General features: G+C 36.9%; 1 non-coding gene across 1 annotated transcript; it reads left to right on the forward strand.

Moving 5' to 3' along the window:
* The first annotated feature begins 10589 nt into the window (after positions 1-10589).
* On the forward strand, positions 10590-10692 carry LOC116867584. The gene has a single exon (XR_004382630.1). It is a non-coding gene; the product is annotated as a U6 spliceosomal RNA (small nuclear RNA).
* Positions 10693-13357: the final 2665 nt, after the last annotated feature.

A 13357-nucleotide genomic window follows, 5' to 3' on the forward strand; every position in this document is an offset into this window, starting at 1 on the left:
ATATTCAATGTTGCTATGAATAACTACAAATGATACTACCTCCCTGAGACAAATTTTCCTCCAGTGGATATTCAACGGACACTAGTTCTATAATGATTTTGTATTAAACTCCCCTGTGTTATCACAATATACATCCTATTTGAAGTAGCACATGCCCTCTCTCAAACTCACCTTTATGACTATAAATGTCCTTCCAGCATGTCCACTTATATATACCTTAGGCCAACTGTAAAGTAAGTAAAAGGGAAATAAATCTATATTTAACCCAACTTTAATATGAATAATAGATTGGATAATTGGATTAATACTGCATATTTTAATTGAGTGGCTTTCCATCCATTTGTCATAAATATGAATATTTACATATATATATAAATAGCTATTTGAGAAATTATTATATATCACATAATTATTTTAAAAGTATTACATAATTTCCCAAACTGTCTTTCTCTCTTGACCCTCACATATCCTATAATACTATCGATAGCATTTTTGTTGTTGTTCCTTCTCAGGATTCCCCATCTTTCTGCTTATATTCCCCATCTGTTCTTACATGCTACCTACTCTATCCATTAGAACCCCAATCATATTAATCAGTTTCGTTTTTGTTTTATAATTCCCAGTTGGAGAATTCTAACATCGTGCTATGTGTGGTTCTGATGTTTGCTCTGTCTCTTCACTTTTTTTTCCCCTCTGGTATGCTTTGTAATTTTTTTCTTGATAGTCTGGTATAATATACTGAGTAAAAGAAACTGCTGTAAACAGGCTTTTAGTAATATGGTGGTGAAGTGTCTAGAGAGGTGAAGCATTCTACATCCCCATGAGTAGGTCTCAGTCTTTCAGTGAGCCTGTGCCACTTCACAAGTACTTATTTTTTTTCTCCCCCCCCTTAGGTGTGACAGGATGGCTATAATGGGCTGGAGTTGTCTATTTCCCTCCCGAAGCCAGTTGTCTCTGATACTATTCCAGCCTGTTAGACTCTGGTTAAATTCCCTAGAGTGCAGGTCTTATTGAAAAGAGCAAAATGCTCTGACATTTTCAAAATGGTTTCTCCCCCACCACCTCAAGTAGGAAGTAGGAGGGGATTTTTCTTTGATATTTATTGTAGGAATCTCATCGAGCTCCTAGAGGTAAACCTCACAATATTTTTGCCCCCCCCCCCCATGACAGGATTCCCATGGACTCTTTTAATTCTCAGATCTATGTCCGCAACTAACTTCCAGCAATTCATCAATTACATTCTGGTTTTCTTCACAAGTTCCAGTAGCAGTCTCTCCTCATGAGTCTCTGCTATGGTAAGCCAAACTTGCCACATTTGCTCATCTGTCTCTCCAGCCTTGAGGGGCTTGCCATGCCCTCCCCTCTCTTATGCATCAAAAGAGTTACTGATTTTTCAGTCTCCTTAGCTCTTTATTTGGCTTTAGGGTAGAATGGAAACTTCCAGAGTGCAAACTAGAAGTCTTCCACCCACTCTATATTTTCATGTTGATTTTTATGTTCAATTACCCCCAGGCTACTACTCCTCCATGAGGAGTCGTCAGGAATTTCATTGGCTTCTTTTCCCCACTGTTATTAAAATAGGCATTTTCACCATTAGTGTGATAACAACCCTAAATTCTAGTCACACAATTACTTGCCCTCTACAACTATAATAATAATACCACTATTTAATAATACCATCATCCTATTACTTCAGCAACATTCTCTCATGATGACATTCTAGACCTTCCTACTGCTGGTTAGTGGTCTACCTCAGAAGCTTTAATTAGCTCCATCTAAAGTAAATACCTGAGCTGCCTCAGTCCTGTCTTTCCATTAAACTCATTGCTCTTTTATTTTAGTCTTTAGTCACTATCCACTTCATTTTATTTTCACCCACAAACTACCACTAAGCCTCACATCTTTGCTGTTAGATATAATATATTCTATTATCCTTCCCAATTATCCACTCCCTTCCCCCAAAGAGTTTTATATATCTTAGATTTGCCAAGTCTCTCTTTATAATGTATATAGTACCCTATATTCTGCTTGACTGTATGGTATGGCTTGTTTGGTCAATGAGATGTCAGTGGACATGACAAGTGCTATGCTAGAAAAGATTTTTTCAAGAACACAAACAAGGTAGAACAGGGCCAAACCAAAGCTAACCTGTACATCTTATCAGCAAGTCAAAAAAGTGTGTTGCCATTATCCACTAAGATTTTAGGGTTGTTTGTTGCCACCAATAAAGCTGGCTCACATTCCCAAATTAAGTCCCATGGCTGAGTATCTCTCACCAGCATCCCAACTCTTTTCCCCCTTGATTTTCTTTTTTACACACATGCATTAAGTACATACATATAAATCAATAAAGAATAAATAAATAAATAAAATCCTCAAAAAGGTCCCCATTCTAAAACAAGCTTTTTAAAATAGATTTATTTATTTATTTTGGAGAAAGTATGTCCATGCACGCACAAGTTGGGGGGTGGGGCAGAGGGAGAGAATCTCAAACTGACTCCTTGTTGAGCAAGGAACCTGAGCTGGGGCTCAATCCCATGACCCTGAGATCACAATCTGAGCTGAAAGCAGGAGTCCAGATGCCCAACTCACAGAGTTACCCAGACCCTAAAACATGGGTTTCAATTAATGTTCTCAGAGTTTAGGATTAAAATTACATAAATGTATACTTTGTTGCCATTATATAGTCTCAATTTCCAAACAGTGGAATTCTGAAAAACAATTTATCAATCTTTTTAGTTATCCTTGATCTACAATTTCTATTATCCTCAATTGCTATTCCAGACCTCCTCCTCTCAAGTCTCCTTCCCAGCCAGAACATCCATCTTTCTCAAGAAATTGCCTTGCATCCATCCTCACATCTTTATTGATCTTTACTAACGTACTTATTTACATCTGCAGCCATTTTCCCCCCTTTTTCTTCCCATCTCTGTATCCAATGTCATTTTTCATTTTCCATTTCAAGAGTTAATACCACTATTCATGCTTTACCTAGTTACTATCTCATCTTACTTCTTCTTGGAATTTGCTCTATTATCATCTTTCTCTCCTGAGTTACAAATGTAGCATCTTTGTTCTTTTTCCATCCTGCAAAACAAAAGAGCTCCAAATTTCACTATGGGTCTTCTTCCTCATCTTTCTGTATCATACTCAGCTTTTGAGTGTGGTTTGTTACTGTTCCTCTCAAACACACATGAGCTCCCTCAAATCTGATTTTTTATCTCCACCTTTACATTTAAGCCACTTTGATAAGCTTGTCATTACCTCAAACTTCTCTTTATGCTCACTGTACTTCTCTATCCTTCATATTTTGACACTTCATAAATAGGTTTGTTTTATTTTCACTTATCCCAATGCAGCCTTCTTCTTTGGTTTCTGTAAGTACAACCATCTCTTTTAATTTCTTTTCCTTGCTCTGTGATGAATAAATGAATGGATTCTTTAAAACATTTTTGCTCTTATTTTAATTACCAACATAAATGTATCGCATGATCATTAATAAGTTTAGTTAGAGTACTTTTCTTAGGAATCTATGTTTATAATGTACAATTTAGTTAGAATAATCATTTTTGCCTTAAGCCATGAGAGAAATTTTCCATAAGAATAGAATGCTTATAATGAGTCTTAAAGGATAACAAAACAATAACTAGGTACACAGAGAAAAGAAGGGCACTTCATGAGAAGAGGAAAAATCATAGGTAAAAATGTATTCATTAACAGATAATTTAATGTGGCTAAAGCACCCAGTGGGAGAGTAAATTACAGAATGTAGCAAATTATGAGGTAAGGTGGGTCAGGATGGATTTGACCACGAAACAGCTTACCAAAGTTTTAGGTGGTACTGGTAGTAAACTGGAGGTCATTGTAAGGATTTTGATGGGATTTTTCATGAATGAGGGCTTTTTGTTTTGGTTTTGGTTTTTAATAGAAATAACTCTCCACAGATGAAGCATGTAGGATTAACTGTAAAGAAAAGAACTTGGTAATTGTGAGGCTGCAGGGTATGTGCTGTAATACTGTGTAAAGACCCTCCCCTTCATTCCCCCCTTACCCCCTAAGAAGTAAAAACAAGAAAGAAAAATTGAGTGTATGTAATATATAATTTATTTTATATTACATACGCTTATGTATATATGCATGTGTATATATAATTAAACACACAGATATGTATATATATTTCCAACTGAAAGGAAATGATGTTGGCTTTAGGCCCTACATGACTATAGTATATAAGAGAAAGGAGTCAACAAAAGCAAAATCCTAACAAAATTAATGGTTTCACCAATGTGATATTTGGTATATGCTCCTTTTCCTATCCTAAAATTAATACTCAGAATAAGCAAAAATAACTTAGCTACTTGCTTCATGAAGTACATACTCTTAGGAAACTATGAAGCAACTAAACTATCTTATTTATAAATACTAATTTTTCGGGGTGCCTGGGTGGCTCAGTGGGTTAAGCCTCTGCCTTTGGCTCAGGTCATGATCTCAGGGTCCTGGGATCGAGCCCCGCATTGGGCTCTCTGCTCAGCAGTGAGCCTGCTTCCTCCTCTCTCTGCCTGCCTCTCTGCCTACTTGTGATCTCTCTCTCTCTGTCAAATAAATAAATAAAATCTTAAAAAAAAAAAAAAGACTAACTTTTCAAAGCTCCCTTAAAGTTACTTGCTCTCCAATCCAAAACTATTATGTCACAAACACTACCCAATACCAGTTTCCAGACCTAGCAGAGTCACCATGTAATAATTTAGCTCGTGCCTTAAAATCCTATAAATATCCACTCCTGAATTCCCTGGGATATAACCATCCCTCAGAATAATATACTGCTTAAAATATAACTTTAACTAATAAGGAGTTGTACTGGTTACACAAGCATGCTTAAAGATGACCTTGAGAAAAACCCTGTAAAAGCAGCAGGCCTCTGGTGGAAAGGATGATATAAGTCATTGAAGACCAGCAGCTGGGCATACCCAGCTGGGGATGCCAGGCTTGCTCAGGGCGGAACACTGCTTGCTTCCCTTTTTCATTGCCTCCCCTGCCTCAGAGATAGCCTGCTGTTATGGTAATCCCTTTAAGCCCACTTGCTCAACTACAAATTCATGCTGCTGGACCAGACACACTTTACTCTTCTTGTTTACCTATAAGACTTATGATCAACATATGACTCACATTCTTTCTTGTTTACCTACAAGACCTAAGGCTAATGTATAACCTTCCTCTCCTTTTTTGTCTTGTATCTAATAAATACAGGACTGAGGAGTTTGTGCCTCATTCTTCTCTTGTGCACTCTTAGGAAGCGGCACTGAGACATTACTTAAACTATGTTATATTTATGAATATGTTTTTCAGATGGTCTTTTGGGGAGTTCATCATACAGTTAATGTATTGATGCCAATATATTGTTATTTATATTCAATTGATGCTAGGAAATACAAGATATATTAAGATTTCAATTTGTGCTAGAATTATTGACTTTTAGGACACTGGAAGCTGAACTGCCAGAAGAATATGGCTTTGAGAAATATGTACCTTTTCCATTAGTGGGCTCTATGAAGGATGGTTCTGTGTCTTTGTATAGACTACCATAATCTCAGGACCTCATGTTATGATTGGCACAGTAGGAAATGAATATATTGTTGAATTAAAAAAAAAAAAAGGTACCACTGAAGTCACTGACATCCTAATATGTGACTTTAACTAATTCCATTTAACTAATCCCATATATTTGCAGTTGAAAGAAAACTGATTTCAAGATGACAATTAGCTCTATGTTACACCATTAGGGACCAAGCAGTGACAAATTGCTCAGTGGTTACCAGGCTCTCATATCCTTAGGGGAAGATATGACCTTGAAAAACTGGATTGTATATTGGCAACAAATTCCACCTATTATTATTAAATGAACTGCACTCTTTAAATATATTACTCATTGTAAGTAGGCTTTCATAAAATAGCATGTTATCACAGAAATAAGCAAATGATAACTCTCACATTTTATCCATAAAAGTACTTATAGTATTGAAAAACAGAATGATAATTTGTCTTGAGGATTAATTGCCTTTGTTTAGAAACAGAAAAACAGTTGCTGGCAGAGTCTAGATGGAGAGGGGGAAAAAATGAGAGGAGCATTAAATTCCTTTGCATCAGAAATGTATAGAACCTTTTTGTTTGTTTCTATAGTGACTTCTCCAAAATGAAAAGGGATGAGAGGAAAGGAAGGAAAAACAATCATCAAAAAGTGTTGTAAAAACATACATTATTTGAGCAGACATGACAAGGGAGTAACTTACCAGTGAAGACTTGGGGGAGGAAAAAAAACCTACTTTCAGAATGAATGCTATCAGTTAGTCTTAAATACACTCTATTTGGGGGATGTTGATTGTTACCATTTCTTAAATTATTCATTACACACAAACACCTCATAACATTATGTGTGGTTTCATGAAGTTTTACATCCAAGTATGTATGGAATGGAAATTATAGGTAGGATATGGACTTAATCCATGAAATTTATTAATCTGTTGAAGTGAAGCTTTGAGTCAGAAATAATAGGATGATGTAAGCCACAAATGTATGGTCCCTAATCCTGAGGCAGAAGGGAGTGGGTATATATTAATTTTCTGCACACTGTACAATGTAGATTTAAGTTAATATCATAGATAACTTAAAGGGCAAAGTGACAACAAGTAAGAGCTAAAGTAATATAAAATGAAAAAAAATTCCAAAACAAAACAACCACAAAAGTGATTCCATATATGGCACATGCTAAAAAGTATTTTCCCTATATTTATTTTTAGGTAATATACATAAATATTTTCAACATCCTATACAATCTCAGGCAAAATTGAAGAACTTGAAGAAAGCATACTGCATAGATACAGTATTATTAGTTATAATTTGTGGTAATTATATATAGTAAAATGTAGTCCTAATAATCCAATTTCGTGTTTACCCATTAAAAATGTTTTTTCGGGGCACCTGGGTGGCTCAGTGGGTTAAAGCCTCTGCCTTTGGCTCAGATCGTGATCCCAGGGTCCTGGGATTGAGCCCCACATCAGGCTCTCTGCTCAGCAGGGAGCCTGCTTCTCCCTCTCTCTCTGTCTGCCTCTCTGCCTACTTGTTATCTCTGTCTGTCGAATAAATAAATTAAAAAAAAAATCTTAAAAAAAAATAAAAATAAAAATGTTTTTTCATAGATAATAGAATGTTTTGGGATGCAGATTTAATCAAAGAATATAAAATGATGAACTGCACATTGAAATCACCACATTAGGTGATACGAGCTTTAAAATTTTACCAGCTTTGAACTTATAACTCCACCACTAAACATGATTTTCAACACCATCAACTAAAATTTGCTCAGTACTCTAATTTGTTTGTGCTTAAGCACTTCCAGAATATAATTTATTGACATCAACCTGTTTGTAAGTATGTTTAAATTCTATGTTAACAGCCACTTGGATATATGCCATCTAGCGTCCTCCAAAAAATGAAGCTATAATGGAAAAGTCAAAAGCAAATATGTTGATTTCCTTTTAGTGTGTGAAACAAAGAATGAGAAAGGAAAAAGAGAAGGAAGAAAGAAAAGGAGAAGAGCAGTTCTGAATACTGAACACCAAAGAAGTGAGAGAGTTAGACACACTTTGACTATATAATCTCATGAGTTAACACTATAAAATTAAAATACTTCCTTTTAGGTCTGCTTTGAAATCATAGGGAATTTTATGCCATCCATTTGTAAGCCTCTGAATGGGTTATTTGTGTCTGAAATGGCCAGTAACAATTCATTTTCCATTTTAAAGATGTTATTTAAGAGAGAGAGCACGGGGAGGTGTAGGTAGAGAGGGGGAGACAGAATCTCAAGCACTGAGTAAGGAGTACAGAGTACTCCCACGGAGTACGGAGCCTGAGGCAGGACTCAATTCTAGAACCCTGAGATCATGACCTGGGCAGAAACGCTTGATCCATAGAGCCACCCAGGCACCCCTCCGTGGGTAGAAAAAGCTAGCTACTTTTTATTTCAGAGAAACAAACAGGTGGGGGGAGGAGATACTGTTTTGAACCACAGCCTCTTGAATTCAAAATCAAATTACTAACTCTGGATTTACTCACAAGGAGAACATTGCAACATTTTGTTGTTGTTTTTAAGCACTTCTTTTTTTTTTTAACATTCTTTGTCTAGAAAAATAAGCAACTCTCTGTGCCACAACGGTGCATGACCTGATTCTTTAAATAGAATGCATTTACAGGATCACTGAACAGTCCCATCAGATGCACTTTAAAGGCAAAATCCCTTGATGAGAGATTCTTGGGACATAACCATCCCCTGAACTCAACAGCAGTTTAAAAAAGCAAGGTAGGGATAAAACTGGCCACTGGTTCTCAATGAAATAGCTTGGGATCTCTATGCCACTCATTCGTATGGATGTTTTATGTGTTTTTAAATTAAGTTCTAATGGGAAGCATTTATTAAAACAAACAAACAAACAAACAAACTCATTCTCCTTAGTGGTGGAGAAACAGAACTTCTAAAATTATGAATAGGAAAAAAATACTATCTGTATATTCTTATTTACCTTTTATCTGCTAAAAAGATGAATAAAAAATAGTTAATGGTAATAACAGACAAGACTAAACTTTGTTATTAATGTAATTTATTTCCACAGGGTAACAATAAAGCAAATAGTTTAGTGGCATTTAAAAAAACGGATTTCATTTAGTGAATGGAAAGAGTATCTGCAGTTATTTTAGCGGGGGCTAAGGCAATTAAAGACTTTATGTCTGCATACTTCATAATAAAAATTAGATACTTAGCTGGGGGAAAACATCCTTTTATTCTGCTGTTTTATTATAAGTAAACATATTCTCTCAAACAACTAGCATAGCTTTTTTTTGAGGTTCAGAAATCCTTCTATCCGGGAATCTGGGAATCCAAGGGTTCCTTCCTTGATGAAAATCTAATGACTAGTCCTTAAACTACCATAGTGCAACACAATAAAAAGAATTATGATCACTTTAAAGCTAGGTGGCATTCATCAAATGGTAACCCAGGGGTGAAAGGTCCTATAGCCCATTTCCAGTCCTTTGAACCATCTACTAAACTAATGTATTTTTCTCTTTAAAATGTCCTAAGAGATATAAGATATCCTTGTGCTTATAGGATTTTTGAAATTTTATTTTAAGGAATCAAAAGAAATTTGCTCTGTGAGCAGGTTTTACAGTTTGGCTTAAGGCCTTTGATTTGGGGAACAAGCAATCTCCTTCCAACTCTCTCCACTGGAGAGATGTCCCCTTTCAACCTATCTCTTGGTCCAATACAAATCAATGAACTCGAGACCCAATATACCATGTCTTAAAAATCCATTTAGAAAACAATTGCTCCATTCAAAGTTCATCTCCTTCCTTTATCAGAAACTGCTGGAAATGTAATTTTGCAGCAAGCATTTCATTTCTTGTCTTGAAATAGATTGAGGTAAATGTAAAGTCAATGATTAGATAAATGTAATGTCTTGGGTTGATGCCAGGATGCAATATTTGGTGTGGTCAGTACTGATGGACGTTTTGTATAGTTACCCAGTTGTATAATGGGACAAATTCCCATGACTCTATTTAAAACACCATGTGGTTCCTCTCAATTAATACTACCAAAAGCACACTGGCACAAATACAAAAAGCAAGACGGATTAGTGCTGAGCACACAAGTGCAAGTCATCTTTGCTCTGCATAGATTCTCCTTAATACAATAAACTGTATCTGTGCAATTTATTTACTGAGCTGCACTGCATGCAGTAAATAACACAACAAAGATTATTCCTTCTTCAAAAATCACTTCTGTGAGAGTATAAATAGAAAGCCTGTGCCAGTAATCTCCAATAGTGGAGTCAAGGATTAAAACCTTATGAAATTAACATGTACGTGGGCATGCACATAAGCACTACAGCCATAGAAACATATTGTTTATGAAGCTTCTTCATCTTAATGTCAAGAAAACATATTTATCTTCTTTATTTCCTGCTATCAAGATACATATTCAATATAAAAGAGGGGAAAAAGAACGAGATGACTTTGAGAAGTAACAAGAAACAGTATATTAGCAAAGCCTTTAGAAAATATCTTTTGGAAATGTAAAGGCTAAATTTTCTGGCACACTGATACCCAGACTACATAACACAGGAATGAATCAAATGATACAATAATAAGTATTTTTTTTTAAGTTCCCCTTTCCTTGATGTGGTTGTATTTCAGGGATACACAGAAACCCATGATTATCAAGAATAATATTCCATCACTATCATGTGTTTCAGATTGATGAGATTCCACTATTTAATTTTTTAAAAATGAAAATGTCTAATATTATTTAAAACATCTAACACTTTAATAATTATCAATAATTTTCAATATAATTATCAATAAAAATCAACATTTTATTTTCTAGTGTCCTCAAGTCCAGCATAGCTAGTGATTTATAGAAACTTTGTTCTCTCTACTTCTGAAGTAAAATGAAGAATATGTGACCACTATTTGTAATATTTAAAAAAAGTTATGGCCATTTTTTAATTATTATTATTCATATTAACCACAATCCTATAGTAGTACTTCAGTAGCACTCATACTAAAATTGGGAAGATAAAGAGAGGTTTAGCATGTCCCCTGCACAAAGACAATGTGCAAATTTCTGAAGTATTCCACAAATGCATGTGCATATGCCCCCATACAGTGCACACACACACAGGAGCAACTATAGAATACCCTGGTTCCTATAATGAAAAAAACTCGATACATCTTTGAAGTCATATGCTTATGACCATAACTTACAAATACAGACATATTTTGAAATTTTTATAATTTTCTAAGATTTAAATTATTCTTTGTAAATTTTTTTTTAATTCTCCAGAAATATTTGATTTTTCTCTGTATTGGTGGAATTCTATAATCACATAATCCTGTATTTTAGAATGTTTTCTTTTTTCTCTTTGAAATATTTTCTTATTTCTATTTCTGGTGTTACAAAATTGCATGATAAAGTATACTCTAGTTGAGACTTATAATTCATTGGGCTGGTACTTGGTGACTGCCTTTTCCTTTCTTGGGAGTCTCACAAATTATTTCTTAATTTCCATTTTTCCCTGATATCCTAGAACTTCTATTAGAAAATAAACACGAGGATATTTTCTCCACTATTTTTTATCTCTTTGACTTCTTTCCTCCTTTTCAGATTTCCCCTACTTCTAAACTTTCCAGAATTTTTTTTTTTTTTTCAAATAGCCTTGTTTTGGATACAATAAACACCTTCCCTTCTCTTCTTCAGGTTACGACTTAACGGGTTTCTTGCCTTTTTGTTTTCTTCACTTCCTTGTATTCCTGTTTCTTCTGGGGTTTTTTTGTTTGGTTTTGCTTATCTGTTTTTTTTTTTTTTTTCTTTTTAAGATTTAATTTATTTATTTGATAGAAAGCACAAGCAGGTGGAGCAGCAGAGGGAGAGGGAGAAGCAGGCTCCCAGCTGAGCAGGGAGCCCTATGCGGGCTTGATCCTAGGACCCAACAATTATGGCCTGAGCTGAAGGCAGACGCTAAACGGACTGAGCCACCCAGGAGCCCCCTTCGCTTTTCTTGGTGGAGACTTCACTAATTGCAGCAGCAAGACAAATTTCAATCACTCACAGGACTTGCAATTACCAGAGCTTAAGCATCTACAGGTCATTGCGGAAAAAAAGAATACAAAATGGCAGCAGCATTGAAGTAGGAGCTTCATCTCGAAGGCTGCCTCACAGCACAGATCAGAAACCACAAGCTAGCTCTTACTGTCCTCCATCTGCAGGGCTGTGGAAGACGTACCTTCCTTCAAGGCCCAAACCACCAAGATAGGTACAGAATACCTCAGACCAGGGCACCCAATAGAGTATTGTGAAGTAACCAGCCCCAGTGGCAGCGTCAGGGTGGGGAAAGGTCACCTAAACCAGGTGTAAACCGTCACCTCGCTGTTACCCGTTTTCATTAAGTCGGTGCAAACCAGCAGAAACTCACCTTGGCCCCGCGGTGGAAAAGCAACACTATTGATCAGTACAAGTCAGGCCTTGTCTGGAGTCAATACTGTCTTGGTACATATCTTACTTCAGCAAACCAGCTCAGACTAATTCCACGCATGCCGGAATTAACCCTTACGGAACAGACTTTCCTTCAATAAAAGCGTGAATGAAAATTTTAACTGAAACTCTGAAATAGGCATGCATGGCTTACCTTCCAATCTGCATGAACAGGCATTTGCAGTGGAGACCATCAAATGGGAAACTGGAGCATTTCATCCCTTCAGGCTATTCGGATTCTCCATGGAAAGCTGTGGCGGGGAGAAACCGGAAGTGGCCCTACTTCCTGCCGGGCAACCTCGCGCGGGATAGTGGGAGGCAGTCGCGAGATGTCCCGCGTGGCTATGGGCCCCTAACCTCCAGGCTTACAGCCCTCCCACTGCTCTGTGACTGTGCCTTTCCTCCTTCACTTTAAAGGGCCTTACATGATGGGCGGTTGCTGGAGATCTTTCAATTGTTGCTTCTGACACTGGATTTAGTGAAGGGTTTACGGATCACACCTGGGATGGCCCAGAACGTTACCAAGTAACAAAGCAGTCATGGAATGCAGCAGTTTTCACAGAGACTGCTTTACCCTGGCAAAGATTATAGAGGCACGAGTGAAGATGTTTAAGTGTTACAATATTAAGGCCAGAACTATGGGGCCACTGCGGCACGGCCTTCTACAATCCTCTATTCAGGGTGCTTCCTTCCGTACTTCATTTACAATATCCTCAGGGTGAATGTTGCGATATACAGCTTTGATCCAGTGGAGTCTGTTGGTTTGCAACTGGTATTTCCCCCGAGTGAATTCAAAACTCGCCCATGTATATGAGAGGGCAAGATGAGACTGCAGAGGTAGACCAATGCAGATTGGTAGGTGGCAGTTTTAATAAGCAAGAGGAAATTTTCAGTTGTAGTTTGTGCGGTCTGCTTCTGGGCTCCTAAGGAAGCTATACTTTAACATCTATCAAGGTCAGAATGACTGGCAAAACCTCAAAGCAGGGGCTCTAGTTCTGCCCCAAGCACATGTCTGTTTTGTTAAAAATAAATAGCCAAAAAGGAGCATTCCTTTTTTTTTTTTTTTTAAGGTTTTTTAATTTATTTGGGTTGGCGGGGGGGCGCGCAGAGGAAAGGAAGAGATCCAGACTCCCTGCTGAGCACAGACTGCCAGGTAGGGCTGCCCAGGACCCTGAGCAGAAACCAGGAGTCTGTGCAGCTGTCAGATGTCCCCAAAAAGGAGCATTCTGAACATGCTAAGAGAAAGAAACTTCCCTGGTTCTCATAAGATTAAAGTCA

The sequence above is a fragment of the Lontra canadensis genome, unplaced genomic scaffold, assembly GCF_010015895.1.
Source record: "Lontra canadensis isolate GAN:19392208 unplaced genomic scaffold, GSC_riverotter_1.0 scaffold12, whole genome shotgun sequence".
NCBI lineage: Eukaryota > Metazoa > Chordata > Mammalia > Carnivora > Mustelidae > Lontra > Lontra canadensis.